Source organism: Dipteris shenzhenensis, chromosome 23, assembly GCF_047967505.1.
Source record: "Dipteris shenzhenensis isolate YYH24624 ecotype China chromosome 23, Dip_SZ_1.0, whole genome shotgun sequence".
NCBI classification, from domain to species: domain Eukaryota; kingdom Viridiplantae; phylum Streptophyta; class Polypodiopsida; order Gleicheniales; family Dipteridaceae; genus Dipteris; species Dipteris shenzhenensis.
The window spans coordinates 5,704,764-5,726,711 of record NC_141618.1 but is presented as its reverse complement, the minus strand read 5'-3'; the positions used below and the strand labels follow the sequence as shown (position 1 = coordinate 5,726,711).

The 21,948-nt window shown below is 48.7% G+C and overlaps 1 protein-coding gene across 2 annotated transcripts in view; it reads right to left on the bottom strand.

Annotated features, from left to right (window-relative positions):
• The window catches only part of LOC147886910 (single-stranded DNA endonuclease family protein), an 85,871-nt gene that overhangs the window by 15,562 nt on the left and 48,361 nt on the right, over nucleotides 1–21,948 (bottom strand). The window lies entirely within an intron of this gene.

The following is a 21,948-nucleotide window of genomic DNA, read 5'->3' as shown; positions in this document are numbered from 1 at the left end:
CCACTGTGCCCAACCGATGTGCGTACGCTATCCAAGATACGCCCCTCCTGATCTCGGATCTCTCGGTGCCACATAAGGGGCTGACGCTCAAACTCCTCTCTCCATCTGGGTGGAGCACGGATGAGACTCCCTGCAAGTCTCTGCCAAACCCTGTGAAGGCTCCGTATCAAAGGGAAACCCTTGCCTGTAAGGGGAGCCTCTGAGAAGATCCACCTGTGAGAAGGTTGTCACTGTCCTCCGGTGCGTCGGGTGTTTCTGAGAAGCCCTCTCTATAAGAGGAGCTTCCAAGGCTATACACCTGGAGTGAGGCCGCGAACAACCAACTTGCCCAGAAGGGCTTTGCTATGCATCTCGGTATCTATGATACCCAAGCCTTCCAGTGCATGTGGCCTGCCAAGCGACCCGGGCTCTAGTGTTCCACGTGACATCCGATCCTACCCAAAGGAAGTTCTGAACCAACCGTCGAAGCTACCCAATGCATCCTCTGTGAAAGCACCAGCAGGAGGTGATATACCAGGCCGTGGCGAGAAGGACCTGGTTTGCCACTAAGGCACGACCTGCTAGCGAGAGCTTGGTCGAAGCTCCAGTAGAGAAGCTTGCGCCGAACGCTCTCAAGGACCGGGGTGATCTGCTACTCTACTGTAATATCAATACCAACCTAGCAACCAAGGTATCTCGTTGTCTGGCCCCACGGTATCCATCTAAATCCAAAATCACTCCCCCACTCACGGATCTCCAGTGTCTCCTCATGGCCTGTGAAGAAACCTATAGACTTTGTCTAGTTGATCCGCGTGCCCGAGGCCTCATACTAGATAGCCAGGGCTCCCTTGACTCTCTCGAAGCTCGCTGTGGTGCCATCAACATACAAGGTCGTGTCCAGCAGTTCCTCCTCTTGTCGGATTCGGAGCCTCAACCTTGTGAGGCCCGCCACTTGTGATCTCAAGTAGTAGCCCAAACCCTCCACCACGAACAAGAAGAGGAAGGGAGGGAGTGGGCAGCAATGGCGGACCGAACGCGAGAGAGGAAAGGCCTCACCCGTCTGTCCTCCGATAAGCATCTAGCTAGAGTTCCCCGCATAGAGCGATGAATCTCCTCTAACCCATATGTTGGAGAAACCCAATCCCTACATGGTGCCCTCCAGGAGGGACCACTCCACCCTATCATAGGCCTTCTCAAAGTCCAAGAGAAGGACGACCAACGGCTGTGACTCCTCCCTGGACCAATCCACTGCCTCCCAAAAAGTGAAGATGTTGTCCAAGATGCTGCCCTGCTAGACAAACCCCGTCTGTGTGTCATGGATGATGTCCGTAAGATGAGGCTGTAACCGCAAGCTCAAGACCTTGGCGAGGATCTTGTATGCGGTGTCAAGCAGAGCGATCGGTCTCCACTGTCGGATGTATGAGCTATCTTCCCCTTTTGGGATCAAACAAATCCACCCCCTGCTCAAAGACTGAGTGAAGGAGCCCGTGTCAAAAATCTCTTGGCATGCTAGTCAGAAAGGGGTGGAGATAATCTCCCAAAAGTTCTAGAAGAAGGCCTGAGTCAAGCCATCCTTGCCACCCAGGACACTTCTGGGTCAGGACAGCCTTGAGGGCTTCCCAAAGCTCCCCATCCGTGAAAGGCTCCTCTAGCCTGCTACATAAATCTTGCGAGACTATTGTCGGAACGTGATCCCGAACTACCTCTCGGGCTACAAGACCAGCTGGAGTCATCCTTTGAGTCTGAAAAAGCTCGCTATAAAAAGCTGTGGTCACGTTTAATATCTCCTAAAGGTCAGTGTGCATGATGCCCTGTGAATCCCGGAGGCACTGCATCTGTGTGCTTGCCGAACAGGGCCCAATGGTCTGAAAGAACTACTTCGTCATCCTGTCCCCCTGCAATACCCACCGGGCCCGGGAAGAGTGATAAGAGAACTCAGCCCGCCGAATCTCCGTGTCCCAAAGCGAGCGCTCTCAAGTCTCTCCCTAAGCCACTGAGAATCAGAGTCCTACTCCTTGAGCCGCTCTATGGAGGCAAGGTCCCTCCTCAACGCCCTCTCACAATCCTGAAGCATCCTCCTCCGCCTAAGGGCATGAGCATGTAGCTCCTCACTGCTCCTCTAGATCGCATCAACCACCCAAGAAGCCCAGCCCTCCCCCGGTGTCATCTCTGACTGCTCCCAAATCCTTGCCATGGCCTACTGGATCTCCAAGTCCTGCAAAAGGTCCTCTGGAATGCGGACCCCTTTCTGAGGGAGACCTCGGCAGGGCTACTCTAAGTGAAGTCCTACGGGAGAGTGGTCTGACATTGTGGTATTTGCCAGAATCTTGGTAGAGTTGCCTCTATGCAGCGCCGTGTCCCCAACGTAGAAATGGTCTAGTCTCTCAAGCAGTCCATCGTGTCTCCTCTGACCGAAAGAGAATAGGAGGCTGCCAGGTATCATGCTGAAATCTAGCTCTCGCCCCACGGGGCTCTGCCACTAATCATGAAAATGACCTGCTCCCAGGTGCTACGCTCTGCTGCTAGCATCTCAAAGAATGAGGCTGCCCTGCTTGTCTTCCCCAAACTCCAGGTTGTTGTACCCTCCAACAATACAAGAGTCTACATCCGGAAGATCGTCTATCATCCTCCTCCAAAAGGTCGGACGGTGCTGTCTGCACGCTGGGGCATACACGTTCAGAATCGTAGACCTCTTGAGCCAAAGTCCGTGAGACCAAGATGTAGACCCCTCCAATTCGTCCTACCCTGGGAGGAGGTGGTGGCCCCGTTTGATGTCTGATGCTGAGAACATATGCTCCTGGATCAAAGGAATGTCCACTGTCCGCCCTACCACTGCCCTTTGCAACTCCTGCAAGAGTATCAGGTCTTGCGGCTGAATACGAGCATGGTCGTGGAGCTTGTGCACGTTCCAACTCACAATGGTCCAGCTCATGAGAATGGGGTGCACAGAACAAGGCTCTCTTGTGAGTGGGTGCCTGTTCCAGAAAGACTGACTTAAGTGACTTTGCCAGGGGTTTGGAGGGAGAATAGTTCGTGTCTGTGCAACGACGTACTAGGGCGGATACCGGCCCAATGCCGATCTTCCATGCCCACTTGATCATGAAGGAGACTTCCATCCTGAACCGCTCCGCACACTTCTGGAGGGGCCATTAGTATGCATGATCCACAGTTGCCTCAAGCGGTGATAACTCCTACCACCAAACCACACATCGGCTCCTCTCGCTTGAAGCTGAGCTGGAAATTCACCTCCGCACCATGGGCGTACCAAAGATCCAGTCCCTATGCTCCCATCCACTTGTCCATCATGCGTGCAATCTGGTCTCCCATAATAGCATTAAACACCTCTGGGGTCCACTTCTCCAGCCCTGTGGAGGCGAACTGGAAACTCCAAACAGGGTGTGTCTGAGAGCCCACTGCATTGATTAAACCCCGCTTCCGTGGCTGCATGATCATAAACATTACCTCCAGCAGTAAAGGATAGGAGTCCGGGATCTCTAAGTAGTTCCAGGGTCCCAACCTCCAAAAGTCCTGCGATAAGAGGCGCCCAAGCTGGAGGTGGGGGGCGGCTGACCTAGAGGATGAGCCTTGTCCCTTTGGCTCCCTCTCTGGGTGGGCTTGATGCTGCGGTGAGGCAGCAAAAGGGGACGTCATCTTACCCTTTCCTGCTGGCAGAGGTGTCGAAGCCTGGGAGGGGGGGAAGGTTGAGGAACCTGCTGCGGAGGTGGAGAGGGGGCCAGTGGGGGCGGGAGGAGGTGGGGGGGCGGAGGGAAGGGGGTGGGTGATGAGAGTGATCACAGCAGGGGGGGCGGGGGGAACCCAAGGGGGGGGGGGGGAGGGAAGAGTGGAGGGGAAAGGGGGGAGGAATCTGTAGGGGGGGGGGGGGGGGGCGAGGGGGGCTGCTCCTGCTGATTAGGCTCGCCGGGGCTCTGGATCCGCTCCTCCTCAACCGCTGTCTGACTATCGTACGCCATCGCCACATCAAGAGATCCTGGGGTTTGCTTTTGATGCAAGGGTGGATGTGGATGCTGAACCTCTGCCACGTGAGGAACATCTGGCTCGGCGGTGGCCCCTACTGCTAAGGGAGGTGGATCCCCTCCTCAGGTGCCTTGCGGGCAACCATGTCTCTTTCTCTGCGTTTGGCCTTCTGCCTGCGGCGCTTGTGAGCCTGTTTACTTGGTTTCTTTTTCTTTTGAACCTGGGTTCAGTTCCCTTTTAAAGGGGTCACCCAGGGGGTCTGAGACTCCTGTTGTTCCAGTCTAAGGGGACGCATGACTTTGGTCTACTGGCTCTGCCTACTCGCGGGGTAGGGGGGAGAGACGACCGGGGGAGGCCACCACGAGGGCAATCTCTAGCGAGGTGATCCATCTAATTGCACCGAAGACACAGTCCTAGTAGCCCGGAAATCTCCAAACACTGGCGAAGTGTGCCCCCTTCAAGGGTCTTGAGAAGGATCAACTCTAGGAGGGACTCTGGGCTCTCAACCACCAGTCTGATCCTGGTAACTCCATCATCTGCTAGAATTGAGGCAGCCGACTCTGACAGGGACTCGAGCACAACGTGAAATGCCTTACCAATGGAGGGGAGGATGGCTCGATACTCCTTGGGGAGCCCTACAAAGCGGAGCGTAACCGAAAAACGTGGAACATGGTGTGTCCTTTCCATGTCCTTCACTGTAAACCCATGATACCAAGGAAAGAGGTAAACAAGATGCAAGCCAAGGAGGATGGGGCTCTACTCCACGAGTATCGAGGCAGTGTCAAAGGGAGCCCAACTGGATGAGGAAAACACCTCTTTCATAGATGGTCACCTCCTGGATGTGGTCGCGCTCTATGTCAAGCTCGCCTGAATCCACTCTCGGACCTATCTCCGTGTAGGCTTGAGGCCCACAATTTTGCCCACAAGCGCCTTGTCTTGGAGGGACGGAACTGCTTGCTGTACATGTTGCTTGTCAGGTGGGGAAAGAAGAACCTTAATAGCTATGGGAGTCGAGGATATGCCATAGAGCCCCTCTGGCCATACCAAGGGTCACCACCAGGATCCGGATCCCCAAGATCAGATTAGCATGAAGAAGCACACTAATCCAATCCCACGGATCGGCGGATTAGCGTAAAACCTTGAGTAAGGCTACAATGTACGTGCTAATTTGATCCCCAAGATCGGAATAGCATGTTTTGTGATGCTAATCCGGTCCTCGGAATCGAATTAGCATGGATCACATGTTAATCCAATCCCGCATATCAAATTAGCAAACTAGCATGTTCCCTTTAGGCCCCTTTGGTATTTTCTAGCACCACAAACGTTTTGATCTTGATCCCTGGGAAGATCTACCATGATTTGCATGCTCATCCGAGCATGAATTGCTTGCGAATTTGATCCTGGGGATCGGATAAGCATGAGAGGTAATGTGTTGTTACACACAAATCCGATCCTTGGGGTCGGATTTGATAAGATCCTTCAGTTTTGTTACCCTTGGTTGAATTTTTCTACTTTATTCATGAGTTTTAGGAAAACTTGTGGTTTTCAAGCATATTTGGGGTTTTATTTAGTGAATTTTCTTTGGTAAACTATTGTTTTAGGGCAGATTTTTTTTATGTTGTTGGCATTGAAGATGACTTTGTGCTTCAAATTTTATATTGTCCTTAGAAGTTAGTTTAGACATGGAAACTTCTTAGGCCGCTTGTGGACCCATGATTAAAAGAGGATTTTATGCTCCAGGATTTAGATTGACTTTATTTATTCCATCATTTTATCAAAATTTTATAACAAAATGCTATTTTGTCGGGTCTCTCTTGTTGCAAACCACTCAAGCTCAAAATCAAGCAACCCAGAGAAGAGTCCAACCCTTTGAATTCCTCTCCTTCTCCAACTCCTACCAAAGCTCCCAAGAAAAGTAAGACCAAATCTCCTTCGCCTGCAGCTCAAGAAGATTTGTTTGCATTTGGTGACCAACAACGAGGACTTCCCCACACAAGCCACTAAGTCAGTAAAAATTACTCGCAGCAAACGAGACTCTCAAGACTTTGTGAGAAATAATGAGAGCAAGAGTGAACAAAAGTGAGTTGAACGTAGGTCACTCAATAGTGGACTGAAATGAAGTGAAGTACAAAGAAGAGATGAGGGGTTTTGTCTTAGTGACAAAACTCTATCTAATCACTAACCGTAATTAGGGATTAGACTGTGGTCAAGGGAAAAAACCTCTAAGATGGAAAAGTGCCCCTAACCCACTTATTACATTACATTGGCCACTGCCTAGAATATAATAATGATTCTAACACGCCCCTGTAGTGCCAATGTGGTGTACAAGGTAGTGATCAATCACCAAAAGGAGATAAGTTTAGGGCACTGCGAAATGCCTCAAACTTCTCATGTGGAAGTGCTTTGGTGAAGATGTCTGCAACATTGTCATGTGTTGACACATAGATCGTACTAATCTCCCATGCATGCAACTGTAGGATTCTTTGCCACTACTATAGCACTCTGACTGTCAATGAGAATTGGAGAAGGACCTTCTAATAAGAGACGAAGATCAGCGAATAAACGTCACAGCCAAACACATTCAACGGTCGATGTGAAAGCTATCCTGTACTCAGCTTCACATGAGGAAGTAGCCACTATAGATTGCTTATTGCTCAGCCAAGAAATGCAAGCTTTACCCAAAAAGAAACAATTACCACTAGTGGACTTTTGACACTCCAAAGGCTGCGAGCACAGTGCTTAAAGCTGCGTTTTTACACCTAGGACACAGGAAGATCTTCTTTGATGCCTTTGATATTGGTTTCGACCCACTAGAGGCAAATAAGGAAATCTTTTTGCTCTTCATTAGATTTCTCGGGCTTCCCCAGGTTTACCATCGACTTCTTTCTCTTATTGGGGAGCATTTCGGCGCGGTTGTTGAGATCCCACCCCTCCCTGGGTTGCCATTGACTACAACAGAGGCAACCAAGGCTGATGGGGTACCTAGAGTTAGGGTCCTCTGCAAGGATCCGAACCTCACGATGGACCATGTTATGATCCAACGACCGAATGGTTCCTTTTTTCGCCAGAGAGTAGAGATTACAGACAGAGACTGGATGCTTGCGGCTCTCCCCCAAGACCTCACTCCACGATTGTTAGATGTTCGTCTTCTAGGACAAGGTTTTTCCGAGTTGTATTTGACACTCCAGAGGCTGCGAGCATAGTGCTTAAAGCTGCGTTTTTACACCTGGGACACAGGAAGATCTTCTTTGATGCCTTTGATATTGGTTTCGACCCACTGGAGGCAAATAAGGAAATCTTTTTGCTCTTCATTAGATTTCCCGCGCTTCCCCAGGTTTACCATCGACTTCTTTCTCTTATTGGGGAGCATTTCGGTGCGGTTGCTGAGATCCGACCCCTCCCTGGGTTGCCATTGACTACAACAGAGGCAACCAAGGCTGATGGGGTACTTAGAGTTAGGGTCCTCTGCAAGGATCCGAACCTCACGATGGACCATGTTATGATCCAACGACCGAATGGTTCCTTTTTTCGCCAGAGAGTAGAGATTACAGGCAGAGACTGGATGCTTGCGGCTCTCCCCCAAGACCTCACTCCACGATTGTTAGATGTTCGTCTTCTGGGACAAGGTTTTTCCAAGTTGTATTTGACACTCCAGAGGCTACGAGCACAGTGCTCAAAGCTGCATTTTTACACTTGGGACACAGGAAGATCTTCTTTGACGCCTTTGATATTAGTTTCGACCCATTGGAGGCAAATAAGGAAATCTTTTCGCTCTTCATCAAATTTCTTGGGCTTCCCCAGGTTTACCATCGACTTCTTTCTGTTATTGGGGAGCATTTCGGCGCGGTTGCTCAGATCCCACCCCTCCCTAGGTTGCCATTGACTGCAGCAGAGGCAACCAAGGCTGATGGGGTACCTAGAGTTAGGGTCCTCTGTAAGGATCCGAACCTCACGATGGACCATGTTATGATCCAGCGCCCGGATGGTTCCTTTTTTCGCCAGAGAGTAGAGATTACAGGCAGGCAGGACCAGTGCTGGAAATGCAGGACTATTGGACACTTTGCCAAGGATTGTCCCAGGAATAATAAAAGGCCCAAGAAGCCCTTTGGTACAGCTACAACCCCACGGCCTCAACAGGGGGTGGTACAGGTCCAGCACCTGCTCCTCGGCCTCGACAGGGGGGTGGTACAAGTCCAGCACCTGCTCCTCGACCCCCACATGGCGGTCCTCCTCAGGATGGTGGTATAGGTCCTACTCGCCAGAGTGCTCCTCCATTGAGCGCTCCTTGGATACCGTCACCTTCTACCTCAGGTGCCTCACGACCTGCAGGGGCACCCAATGCATACCAGTGGGTTCCGGTTCGTGTGCAGATTCCTCCTTTAGTTCACGAGGATACACTCGTTGACTCTGCTTCACCTCGGGCTATCCCTCCAGTCTCACCTCACACAATCCGAGACGCTTCAGCTTCGACCTCCTCCCCGGTTGCAGCTTCGCCCCTAGAACCAGCGGTGCCAAACACTCTCCTCGAGGTAGTAGAGGTCTCCGCGGCTGTGCAGACACAGGATCAAGAGCAATCCTCACTTCCTCCCTTGGATAGGGGAAAGGGGATGGTTTACACTATTGATCCTCTTCCCTCAAAAGCGATCCTTCGCACTCTGGTATCTGGCCTAATTCACAGGAACTCATTTTCAGCTCTGGCAGCTCAGATGCTTCAGATTTTCCAGAGGAGGAGTTTGTGCCCTCTGCTTTTGGTGAGCCAGTGATTGGGTTTCCTGTTGACAAGGCTTCTTCGTCAAGTGGCAGGGTTCTTTCCCCTGTTGATTTTCCGCCACTTGGTTCTATTCCTCGCTCCTCGAGCAAGAGCTCTTCCCTTGTTGAGGGATTTGTTTCCGCCACTAGGTCGGGTAAGGTGTTCCACTCTACATCCTCCCATCGATGAGGATTAATAGCCGCCGCACATCACCGCCGCAAACAGCTGATCCTAGGTGGCGTCCCACATTGCCGCCGCAGACAGCTGATCCGAGATCAGCCTCATCTAGGTGTTACTGGGGGTTCCATTGATATCTTATTTATTCAGAAGCACAAACTGGATTCTAGAGATTGTGCCAAGTCAAGCAAGTTGCTTTCTGGCCATACATCTTGGTCGTCTGCCTTGGGCACTAGGGGACACTTCTATTTCAGTTTTGCAGTCGGTTCTCCCCTTAGTTGTTGGACACGAAGTCATTATTCCCTCTAGCCCAATGGATTATTCTCTTGATTGGAGGGCGTAAGGTTGGTTTCCTTAACCTGTATACCTCCAACATTAGAGGGGAACGTGTCATTATGTGGAAGGATTTACTCTCCTGGGCCCCCATTGCGGATTCATGGGTGATTGGAGATGACTTTAACATGGTTGAGTTACCATCAGACAAAAAAGGGAGTAGAGAAGGAGGACTTCACTCTTTGGAGAGAGCAGCTTGGGATGCCTTCCTTTCTCACTATTGTGGCAGAGATACTTGGTTGGACGATGCCTTTCTTATTCAGCCACAGTCCCTCTTGTTCTCTTGGTCGAACAGGAGACAACATATGCCTATTCATGCACGCATTGACGGATTCTATGTAGATGATTGGTCACTAGACAAAGGTGGATCGGTATGCATTGCTACTCGGGTTTCCACTTCATACCACTTTCCTGTTGTGCTGGCTATCTCAGAGCCTCACTTGAGAGGCCGGTTTGCCAACATCAGGATTCCAGATGATTGGTCACTAGACAAAGGTGGATCGGTATGCATTGACGGATTCTATGTAGATGATTGGTCACTAGACAAAGGTGGATCGGTATGCATTGCTACTCGGGTTTCCACTTCATACCACTTTCCTGTTGTGCTGGCTATCTCAGAGCCTCACTTGAGAGGCCGGTTTGCCAACATCAGGATTCCAGATGCCTTGTAGACAGAGGTAGCCCTGCAGATATGGGTTTCTCATGTCCAAGGTGGGCAGCCATATCCATCACATGTAGCTGCTGCCCTTTCTGGTATTAGCGACTTCTACCACTCAGTTGCTTGTACCAGGAGACGAGATATTCTCAGACGTGAGATTGGTGTTCACTAGCAGTTGGCAGCTTTGTAGAGGAAGAGCAGAAACGGCCTTCAAATAATTGGATTCAGGAGCGCCTTGGTGCAGCAAGGGCTCATCGACAAATATTACTTGATCAGAGAGCAGAGTATGCCTTTCATGCACGGGAGTCCTAAATTCAAATGGGTGGTAGAGTCAATAAACACTTTTTCTCTACTCTTGGCCCTAGACATAGTAGAGAGAGTGTATCCTAGCTTATTGACTCACATGGGGTTTTACAAACAAATCCAGATGATGTCATGCGCATAGCTTCAGATTTTTATGCCACCCTTCTTACTGCAGATCTTGACACACGGGATAGAGAGGATGCTAGACAGGTTATTTGGCAGAGCATCCCTTTGTTGGATTCAAGAGCGCCTTGCTGCAGCAAGGGCTCATCAACAAATATTACTTGATCAGAGAGCAGAGTATGCCTTTCATGCACGGGAGTCCTAAATTCAAATGGGTGGTAGAGTCAATAAACACTTTTTCTCTACTCTTGGCCCTAGACATAGTAGAGAGAGTGTATCCTAGCTTATTGACTCACATGGGGTTTTACAAACAAATCCAGATGATGTCATGCGCATAGCTTCAGATTTTTATGCCACCCTTCTTACTGCAGATCTTGACACACAGGATAGAGAGGATGCTAGACAGGTTATTTGGCAGAGCATCCCTTTGTTGGTGAAACAGGATATGCATGTTTTGCTTGATGCACCTTTCACAAACACAGAGGTCAAGACTGCACTTTCATGCCTTCACAAGGACAAGTGCCCAGGTTCAGATGGCCTCACCCCTTCTTTTTTCATTGCATTTTGGGATAGGATTGGAGACTACATCACTTCAGCCCTGCAGGGCATTTGGGACTCTTGCGAGATGCCCGGGTCACTCACAGAGGGTCTCATCCACCTTATCCCAAAAGGAAGTTGCAGAAATTTAGTGTCCCAGTGGAGTCCTATCACACTTTTGGGGACATGTTACAAGATTTTGGCCAAAGCAATCAGCCTCCGATTGCAGCCCCTTCTCCCATATCTTATTCATGACACTCAGACGGGATTTGTGCATGGCAGAAGCATTTTTTATAACATTTTCTCTTTTTGGGAAGCTTCACAGTGGGCCATGCAAAGCGGCTAGAATCTAGCCATTCTACTCTTGGATTTTGAGAAAGCTTATGACAGAGTAAATTGGGGTTTTCTAGAGGGCACCCTTCTACGTTTTGGCTTTACTGATGCTTGGATCAGAGGTGTTTCCTCTTTGTACAGATCAGCCCACAGCCAGGTAGTTATTGGTGGGGTAAGGGGTCAGAGATTTCAGATTTCCAGATCAGTCTGTCAGGGATGCCCCCTTGCTCCTTTTCTTTTTTTGTTCGTGGCTGAAGCTATGAGTATCTATGTTAGATCTCAAGCTAACATCTTTGGGCTGAGACTTCCCATCAGAAGAGAAAAGGAGCTACTTGACAGTGAGTTGGCAGATGACACAGCAGTTTACTTGGATGCCACACCAGAGACGCTCACTTCTTTCAGGACAGCATTGGATTTATTTTGCTTGGCGGCGGGGACGCAAATATGGCTTTTGGATCAGTGATGAGGACACTCCAGTTTGGGGGCTTGACATAGGATTCACTTGGGTTCAGAGGGGTATGCCAGTCAAGTATTTGGGTTGCCAGGTCGGCTTGGATATTTCTTCCACGCAGTAGTTTGCTCCTGTGTTAGACAGCATGAGCAGAAAGCTCCTTTTTTGGAGCTCAGCCAAGCTGGATCTTGCCTCTGGAGTTGTGGTGGTCAACCAGGTCCTCTTGGCCATGGCCTGGTTTGTTTGTTCATGCTGGTGCCATTCTAGGGACTGCATCACTTAGCTCAAGAGACCGATCACAAATTTTCTTTGGAGTGGGCTTGATGGCACAACAGGTTCAGAGGGGTGTGCTAGTCAGGTATTTGGGCTGCCAGGTCGGCTTGGATATTTCTTCCACGCAGCAGTTTGCTCCCGTGTTGGACAACATGAGAAGAAAGCTCCTTTTTTTGAGCTCAGCCAAGCAAGATCTTGCCTCTAGAGTTGTGGTGGTCAACCAAGTCCTCTTGGCCATGGCCTGGTTTGTTTATTCATGCTGGTGCCATTCTAAGGACTGCATCACTCAGCTCTGGAGACCGATCACAAATTTTCTTTGGAGTGGGCTTGATGGCACAACAGATGCGTTAGCCAAGGTGGCTTGGGAGACCCTCATCCTCCCAACACAGGAAGCGGGTCTCAATATTATTGATCCAGATTTACAGTGCTGCAAAGCTTTACTCTGCAAGATGGTGGTGCGGGGACTTATGCCAAGGCAGGAGCCGTGGAAGGCCTTTTTAATTAGCAGCATACATACGTGCACACCTTCAGGAGGAGACTGGATGAGCAGTATTAGGCGGATTTTCACCATAGCACACCTCAGATCACCTTCGTCCCCTCTCATGGTTGCCATACTGAAAGCACGAGTCAATTTCAGAAGCACTCTTCGGAGGATTCCTCCTTCCTCTCGTGAAGAGATTGATAGGTAACCAATCATGTGGAATGATAGTATATTGGATGATCATGGCAGACCACTTGGTGCCTCACTCTACATGCAGTGCTCCAGGTGGGAGAGGGGACCCACCTCATCATTGGGGTCATGGAAAGATTTCCGCAAGCTTCCAGAGGAGACCAAATCTTAGTCGACAGAACATCTCAGAGGGAGTGCAAGGAGGATCTTGCAGATTGAGGCAGCCCTTCCAACGGATTGGGTAGACACATATGATATGCCACTCACTTGCTCCACTTGGGCAGGTACTTTTACGAGAGGCGAGATTTCCGCAAGCTTCGAGAGGAGACCAAATCTTAGTCGACTGAACATCTCAGAGGGAGTGCAAGGAGGATCATGCAGATTGAGGCAGCCCTTCCAACGGATTGGGTAGACACAAATGATATGCCACTCACTTGCTCCACTTGGGCAGGTACTTTTACGAGAGGCGGTGTTCCTCTTCATTTTTTGGCCTTTCGAGATGCACATGAGGATTCTTTGGTTTTTAGTGTGCATGATGGTGGCAGATTGCTCAAGTCCACAAAGGACATCTTGCTTGAGTCTGCTTTTCAGCCTATCAGGGTTGTAGGTCTTTTAGTGTAGGAATCAGATTCAAAGTGGTTCCTTAACCCAAACCCGTGGCTTCTCTCTATTGGTTCTTGGAGGCTTTGGCTCTACGGGGGAGTTCCCATTAGGTCTTTGCAGTGGGACCCTAGAGAGTGGGAGTGGATTGACGCAGGGCAACGAGAGAAGAGCATCCCCTTCTTTCGTTACACGGTCAGTTATGCCAGGAGATTCCAACTCAGTAGTAGAGATTGGAGACCTTCCAAAGTTCCTCATTGGGAGACATTTGTAATCACTGCGGATTTGCAGAGGTGCTTCTGAAAGAGACTCTGGAAATCCCACACGAATAGAAAGATCACTCTTTTCTTTTGGATTTCTATCCATGAAGTGGGACCCTGGAGAGTGGGAGTGGATTGACGCAGGGCATCGAGAGAAGAGCATCCCCTTCTTTCGTTACACAGTCAGTAATGCCAGGAGATTCCAGCTCAGTAGTAGAGGTTGGAGACCTTCCAGAGTTCCTCATTGGGAGACATTTGATATCACTGCGGATTTGCAGAAGTGCTTCTGGAAGAGACTCTGGAAATCCCACAGGAATAGAAAGATCACTCTTTTCTTTTGGCTTTCTATCCATGGTGGGATTGCAGTGAACCTTTGGAGATCCAAGTTCAGAACCGACCCTACTTGCCCTCGTTGCCTCTCTACTTTGGAGACTATTATGCATTACTTATGGAATTACAGACAGGCGAGGATAATTTGAATGGGGGTAGCCAGGATTTTCAGTCACTTTGCCCACTCCCCATTCTTTATGACATGGGGCTCAGTGGCTTGGCTTTCTCTTACAAGGCCTCAGGTATTCTATGAGAGACTTGACTCCTCTTGGGCCATTTTGATTCGACGTCATCAGGTTAAGCCCTGTTCTTTGCAGCTGTACATGCCTCTGTGGATACCTCTTGGGAGATTCTAGCGAGCATAGCAGCCTGGCATATCTGGAGAGCCACATGCACAGAGGCATTGGAGGGAACTCACGTTCATCCCTCACACACATTGGCTAGTATCTGGACAGACACCATACATACCTTGATGGCCGTATGGACGAGTATGCAGGGAGACTCCCGTGCAGCCTCAACTAGGAGGGCTCCTTTCTTCAGGGAATGGAAGGATTCTCCTTTCTTCTCCCCCCCTTGCCTGCCCCCCCCTCCCTCTTCAACCCCTCTAGGAACGAGAGAGAGAGAGATTCTCTCTCTTTGGCAACAGGTTGTCAGACGGACAGAGCATCTTCATGTTCGTGTTGGCCATTCCACCTTGATTGACGAATGGGTTCCCATTCAGCCAATCCTCGACCGCTTCACCGGCCACAAAAACAGTTACCTTTTCCAAAGACGAGCTTCATCAGCTCAAGACAGATTCAAAGCAAGAGTATGCCACCTCACTCTTTGCTCGCATCCAGGGTTCCCACCCCTCCAAGCTACAAGCTAGGGATTGGATGCTTTCGGCTTTACCTGGAGACCTCGCAAGGCACCTCACCGATGTTCGTCTGCTCGGACAAGGGTTCTTCTAGGTGGTATTTGATTCTCCAGAGTCAGCAGGTTCAGTACTCAGGGCTAGTCCTTTGGCAATGAGCTCTAGGAGGATGTTTTTGACACCCTTCACTTTGGATTTCGATCCAGTAGAGGAAGATAGCAGGGTTACCTCACTTTTCAACAGATTCCCCAGCCTTCCTCAGGTCTACCATCGACTCTTACCGTCCATAGGAGCCACTTTTGGGTTGGTCACAAAGATCCCCCCCCTCCCTGGCATGCCCTCTTCAGCAGTAGAGGCTGTGAGATTGAATCGGGTGCCACGAGTCAGGGTCATCGTCTCTGACCCTGATATTATAGATAATCACATCATGCTTGGCCTTCCTCAAGTCTACCATCCACTCTAACCGTCCATAGGAGCCACTTTTGGGTTGGTCACAAAGATCCCCCCCCCTCCCTAGCATGCCCTCTTCAGCAGTAGAGGTTGTCAGATCGGATGGGGTGCCACGAGTCAAGGTCATTGTCTCTAACCCTGATATTACAAATGATCACATTATGCTTCAGCGACCATATGGTTCCTTTTTTCGACAAGGAGTCGAGGTTGCTACGAGACAGGATCAGTGGAGGATTTGCAGGACCCTTGGGCACTTCGCAACGAATTGCCCAAGGAAGAAGGAAAGGCCCAAACGGTTTATTCTACCTTCTCGTCCTACTTCTTCTACACACGCTACCAAAGTCCCCCCTTCTCGCCCAAGACCTTCGGGACCAGCCCCTAGACCTGGACCCTCTTCTTCAGCACGCACAGTACAATCAGTACCCCATTGGATGCCTGTGAGGGTTATTGACACTCCGCTACCTCTACGAGGAACCTCAGTCCATTCTCGGTTATAGGCAGGTGATATTCCTGTAGGCGTGGATGTGGTTGCCCCAGTCCCCCCACCTGCTCATCAGGAGGGACAACCCATTTCTTCAAGTCCTATCAATGATGTTCCTGATCAGCCCCCTCCCTCTTTTAGTCACACTTCACCTCTTGATAGAGGTACGGGGGTTTTCTCTCCTTCTCCCTCAGGTGCAGGGATTCTTCGCACTCCTATGCGAGTTCCCTCCTACAGGAACTCTTTTGCAGCACTGGCAGATTTGGCAGAGTTTGAGACAGAGCAGGAGTTTGTACCTTCTACCCTGGGGGACCCGGTTATTGAATTCCGTTGGACAGGGTTTCCCCCTTTACTGGAGTGGGTTTTCTTTCACCAGTTGATTCTTTCGCAGGAGAGGATTTTCTCCACCACCAAGTCGGGTAGGGCCTTTCACCCGCCCTCCTCCCGTCGATGAGGATCATTAGTTGGAACGTTCAGGGCCTCGGTGCTATACCTCATCTCCGGCGTAGGCAGCTGATTCGTAACCAACTCCATCCAAGTGTTTTAGGTGGCCCCATTGATATCCCTATGCTCCAAGAGCATAAGCTGGATGGTAGAGATTGTGCCAAGTCAGGTAAGCTTCTTTCTGGCCATACTTTTTGGTCACCTACCTTGGGCACCAAGGGAGGCATTTGCATTTCTATCTCTTCTTCGATGCTCCCTGGACACGCGGTTATAGTCCCCTCTAGAGCACAGTGGGTTATTTTGATGATTGGTGGGCGTAAGGTTGGCTTTCTTAACCTTTATGCACCCAACTTGAGAGGAAATCATGTCCTCCTTTGGAAGGAGTTGCTCTCTTGGTCACATATTGCAAATTCTTGGATTATTGGGGGCAATTTCAACATGGTTGAGAAGCCTTCAGACAAAAGAGAAGGTAGGGAAGGTGGCATTCACTCCCTTGAGAGAGCAACATGGGATACCTTCCTTTTTTAGTTCAGTGGTAGAGATATTTGGTATGATGATGCTTTAAACACTCAGCCACAGTCTCTTCTATTTTCTTCGTCGAACAAGAGAGTAAGGATGCCTATCCACACACGAATTGACAGATTTTATGTGGATGATTGGGCACTGGACAGAGGTGGGACAGTATGCATCAGCGTTGGGGTGTCCACTTCATATCATTTTCCGATTGTTTTGGTGGTTTCAAAGCCTCAGGCGAGAGGCCGCTTTGCCAGTATCACGATTCCAGATGCCTTCTATGCAGAGGAGGGCAGTGCTACGGATTTGGGTTTCTCACCTGCAGGGTGAGCAGTCATCCTCGTCAGATGTGGTTGTAGCCCTCACTAACATTAGCAACTTTTATCATTCTGTTGCTAGTGTCAAGAGAGATGAGATTCGCAAGAGAGAGATCGCCATTCGACAGCAGCTGGCAGCTCTTCAGAGAGAAGAGTAGAAACTGCCTACACAGGCTTGGATTCAAGAGCGCCTTGCTGCAGCAAGAGCTCATCAGCAGACACTTTTAGATCAAAGAGCAGAGTATGCCTTTCACGCCAAAGAGTCTTTCTAGACGCAGATCGGAGGTAGAGTCAACAAGCAGTTCTTCTCTACTCTCGGTCCTAGACATAGTAGACAGAGTGTTTCGCAACTTGTTGACTCAGATGGAATACTTCAGACACATCCAGATGTCGTCATGCAGATTGCTTCATATTACTATGCCTCCCTTCTGATTGCAGATGATGCTAGACAGATTATTTCGCAACATATTCCTATGTTGGTGGATAGAGGTATGAGAGCCTCACTTGATACATGCTTCACCAACATAGAGTTCAGACCACTCTTACTGCCCTTCATAAGGGTAGTTGTCCAGGGTCAAATGGACTTACATCTTCTTTTTTTATTATTTTTTGGGATCAGATTGGGGATTACATCACCTCAGCCCTACAGGGCATTTGGGACTCGGGTGAGATGCTGGACTCACTCTCGGAGGGTCTCATTCATCTTATCCCAAAAGGAGGTTGCAGAAATTTAGTGTCTCAGTGGAGACCGATCACCTTACTCGGCACTTTGTATAAGATCTTGGCAAAAGCCATCAGCTTGCGATTGCAGCCCATCCTGCCAGATCTTATACATGACACACAGACATGCTTTGTCTATTGCAGAAGCATTTTTTATAACATATTCTCATTTTGGGAGGCTTCTGAGTGGGCTATGCATGAGGGCCATGAAGGATTCGTGTCAATCTTCTACACTAGAAGAACCAGATACTGCAAGACCAGACTCTTTCTTTTTCTTTTCAGATCCTATGCGCTTCATGCATTCAGAAATATCATGCCCAGGTGTATCCCTGAAGAAGAAGAGATGTAATTATTGCAGGAAACCTGGGCATGATATTTCTGAATGCAGGAAGCGCATAGGATCTGAAAAGAAAAAGAAAGAGTCTGGTCTTGTAGTATTTGGTTCTTCTAGTGTAGAAGATCGACACGACATGTTTGGTAGGCATATGCATTTTGAGAAGATCCACAACCATATCTTCCTTATATAACTTCACCAGGGCTCCTCATTGCAAGCTGTAGCAAGGAGTGCAAATTCAAGAAAGTGACCATGCATCTGTCTATTCTATTTTGGAGTTCGGCCGGACTTGACCTTGCATCGAGAGTGGTGGTTGTAAACCAGGTACTGTTGGCTACAGCCTGGTTTGTTTGCTCTTGTCGGTGCCTATCTACAAGCAGTATCACTCAGCTCAAGAGACCTATCAAGAATTTTTTGTGAAGTGGATTAGACGGCACTTCAAATGTAATAGCCAAGATGGCTTGGGAGACTCTTATTCTACCCACTGAGGAAGGGGGCCTCTATATTATTAATCCAGACTTGCAGTGTAGAGCCTTGCTCTGCAAGATGGTGCTCAGAGGTTTGATGCCTAGTCAGGACCCTTGGAGGGATTTTTTATTACGCAGTATATAGACATGCACACCTTCTCAGGAAGGAGATTGGATGCACAGCCCTAGATGGATCTTTACGTCAGCCCGTCTCAGATCTCCTACCTCCCCTCTCATGGCTACCATTCTAAAAGCTTGGGACAGCTTCAGAGGTACTCTTCGGAGAGTTCCACCCTCCTCTCGTGAACAAATTGACAGGCAGACCGTCATGTGGAATGATTGCATACTAGATGAGCATGGCAAATCACTGGGCATGTCACATTATATGCAGTGGTCTAGATGGGAGTTGGGACTTGCATCCACGGTGGGTGCTTGGAAAGCTTTCAGGATGCTTCCAGAGGATCAGAGAGCTCATTCAGCTAGTCACCTCAGAGGAAGTGCAGCCAGGATGCAGCAGATACATGCAGCCATACCAATGGAGTGGATGGATACAGACCATTTGCCTGTTTCTGAGTCGACCTGGTTGGGGGCGTTTTCGAGGACAGGTATCCCTCTGCAGATTATAGCCTTGCGGGATGCACATGAGGATACCCTTGTCTTTTAGGTTCATGCAGGATCATGCAAGGCAAACTCCACAGATCTTCAGAGGACATTCTTTTGGAAGCTCCTTTTCAACCTGTCAGGATTGCAGGATACATGGAGATGGGGAGAGACTCACAGTGGTATCTTGATCCATACCCCGTTCTCCTAGCTATTGGATCTTGGAGGCTTTGGCTATATGGAGGTTCCCCTATTAGATCCTTGCAGTGGGATCCAGGGGAATGGGAGTGGATAGTTGCAGGGCATCGAGAGAAGAGCAGGAGATTCCAACTCAGTTGTAGAGGCTGGAGGCCCTCTAGAGCTCCTCATTGGGATACTTTTTAGATTTCTGCAGAGATGCAAAAAAACTTTTGGAGGAGACTTTGGAAATCCCTCAGGAATAGGAAAATCACGTTATTCATCTGGCTTAGTAATTCATGGAGGGATTGAAGTGAACCTGTGGAGATCCAGGTTCGGGGCTGACCCTACATGTTCTCAATGCCACTAAACAGTTGAGTCAATGCAGCACTGCCTTTGGGAGTACACTCAGGTGAGGACGATTTGGAAGGGTGTTGCTAGGATACTTTGCATTTTTCATAGAGCACCCTTCTTCATGACCTGGGAATTAGTTGCTTGGTTGTCACTCACTGGTCCACAGGCTTTCTTCGAGGGACATGACACAGACACAGCTTTTTTTGTTCGACGACACGTCATGCTCCCTTCGGGATGTTCACAGCTCCCCACGCTTCTGTAGACACATCTTGGGAGATTCTGGCTAGTATTACAGCATGGCATATTTGGAGAGCCAAATGTACAGAGGCTTTGGAGGACTCCCAAGTTCACCCTTCTCAGACTATGGCCAGTATCTGGGCAGATACTATACACACTTTGATGGCCATTTGGGTGAACATACAGGGAACCTCTAGGAGTACTAGTGCTAGGAGGGTTGCTTTTCTCAGTCTGGAAGGATTGTCCTTTCTTCTCTGGCTCTCCTTCAAGGATGAGGTGGCATTTTCAGCCGCCACCTGGGATTTTTGTTTGCTCATTTTGAGCTGTTTTTTCTCATGCTTGACATGATGTACTCCCGCACTTGAGCTTGCTCTACGGTTTTTATTCATACTTAATGAAGTACTTTTCTTGAAAAAAAAAAAGAGGAGTTGTTTGTGTCTGGTGGCCAGCAAACAAGGACTTCTCAAGATCAAGCCACCAGGTCAGCAAAAATTATTGGCAACAGAGCCATTCCCACAAGGAGGCTCTCAAGACATTTCCAAGGTCACCCATCAGTACCTTGCAACAACAAATGATATTTGGAGCACAAGGACAATGAGGACTTATTGATATAATTAACAAGGGATGCTATTCTCTTAGAGGATGAGGGGACATACAAGTGTTGTGGCCCTGTAAGATCCCCTCTCAAAGAGATCTCACTGTCAAAGATTAATTGTGACTTGCAGAAGATTTGGCCTCTTTGGTTGAAAGAACAATAAGGACCAACTCCAATCTACTACCAATATTGGTTCCTTACGTATTTATATGTGTCATTGGAGATTGAGAGCAAGTAATCCACAAAGGGTGAGAGCAAGAAGAGAACCAAGATTGACTCCTCACCTGGACGTATAGAGGGAAGTGCCAAGATGGCAGAAGGAGACTCAACAAAAGAAAGACTTTGACTCAGCACCCATCTCTGAGGATACTGATGTTGACACTAGGTACCTGTTATCAAACAAGCTTCTAGCATAGTAGATACAAAATAGAATGTTTTAAGGGAAAATGTCAAGCACACAAAGCTTGTTGATGTCACGAATTTCCTTGTTCATACAAGGAAACTTCTTAGGCCACCTGTGGACCCAGATATTGGTAGGAGACTTCTTTAGGTTAGACCACCACGTCATCTTCATGTATCAAATTTGACATCGAAGATGAAGATAAATCATCTTGCAAATGTGATCCCAATCTTTGTCATGGTGGATCCAGCTGAAAGTCCTAATAAGGCCAGTTTTGATGTTAGCAAAACAAATAGCTATGACTATTTTGATGTTGGTGGGTGTCACAATGCATAGGCTAGGAGACAATTATGCACTGAGTATCCTAACTCCCCACACTGAGTGCAAAATATATGCTAGTCTCACTAGGGAAGAGACTAATATTTTGGCATAGATCACAATAATGATAACGACTACTGGCAAGGTATGACATTCATACCAAGCATCCGTTTCTTCTACAATGAATACCTAGATTTCATGAGAACTAATCAGACAGTGACCCTTCAATTTATGATTCATTGTTGCCAAGAAAAAGATTTGGATTTTGATGAGACAAAATTTCCTGATGCCATGAGGAGGTACGACCATTTTTTATAGGATGAAATTTTTGAGATGTGGGAAAAGGGCAAGGTGAAGGGGGGCAGAAGCAGATGAAGTCTAGAGATGACCCCAATGTCATCCTGAAAGGACAGAGCAAAAGAAGTGATATTGCGATGAAGGCACTATCAGATCAAATGAAAATCACAGTGTGGAGATCAATGCAGGGTATAATGGATGAATAAGGTCATACTTTCTACATTCGTCTGGGTCAAGGCACAAGAGCTCACCCTCAGCTACCTTGGTCGCCATTTGGCAGGATATCTAGACCCTGCGCTCCATCGGGAGCGTGGGACCCCGGGCTCTAGGGCGACTGTCGCGAGGCGCACTCATTTTGTGCAAGGCTTGGCATGTAGGAGTTTTCTACATATTCACTCCATGAGGGATTCGCTGGTTGTATAGTCCCCCCACGTGGTTGTTAGTCCATGTACCAGAGATCCCCTAGGCAGTGAGCTGGGTTTCTCTGGAACAAGCTGGTTTTTTCTTCTTTCAGCCTTTTTCCAGTTTTTCCATACTCAGCACCTTCAGGGCTGCTGTTTTGTATGAAATCTTTCAAGCATTAATAGAAGGTTCGTTTCTTTGCAAAAATAATAATAATCTCTTGACGACACTCGTAAG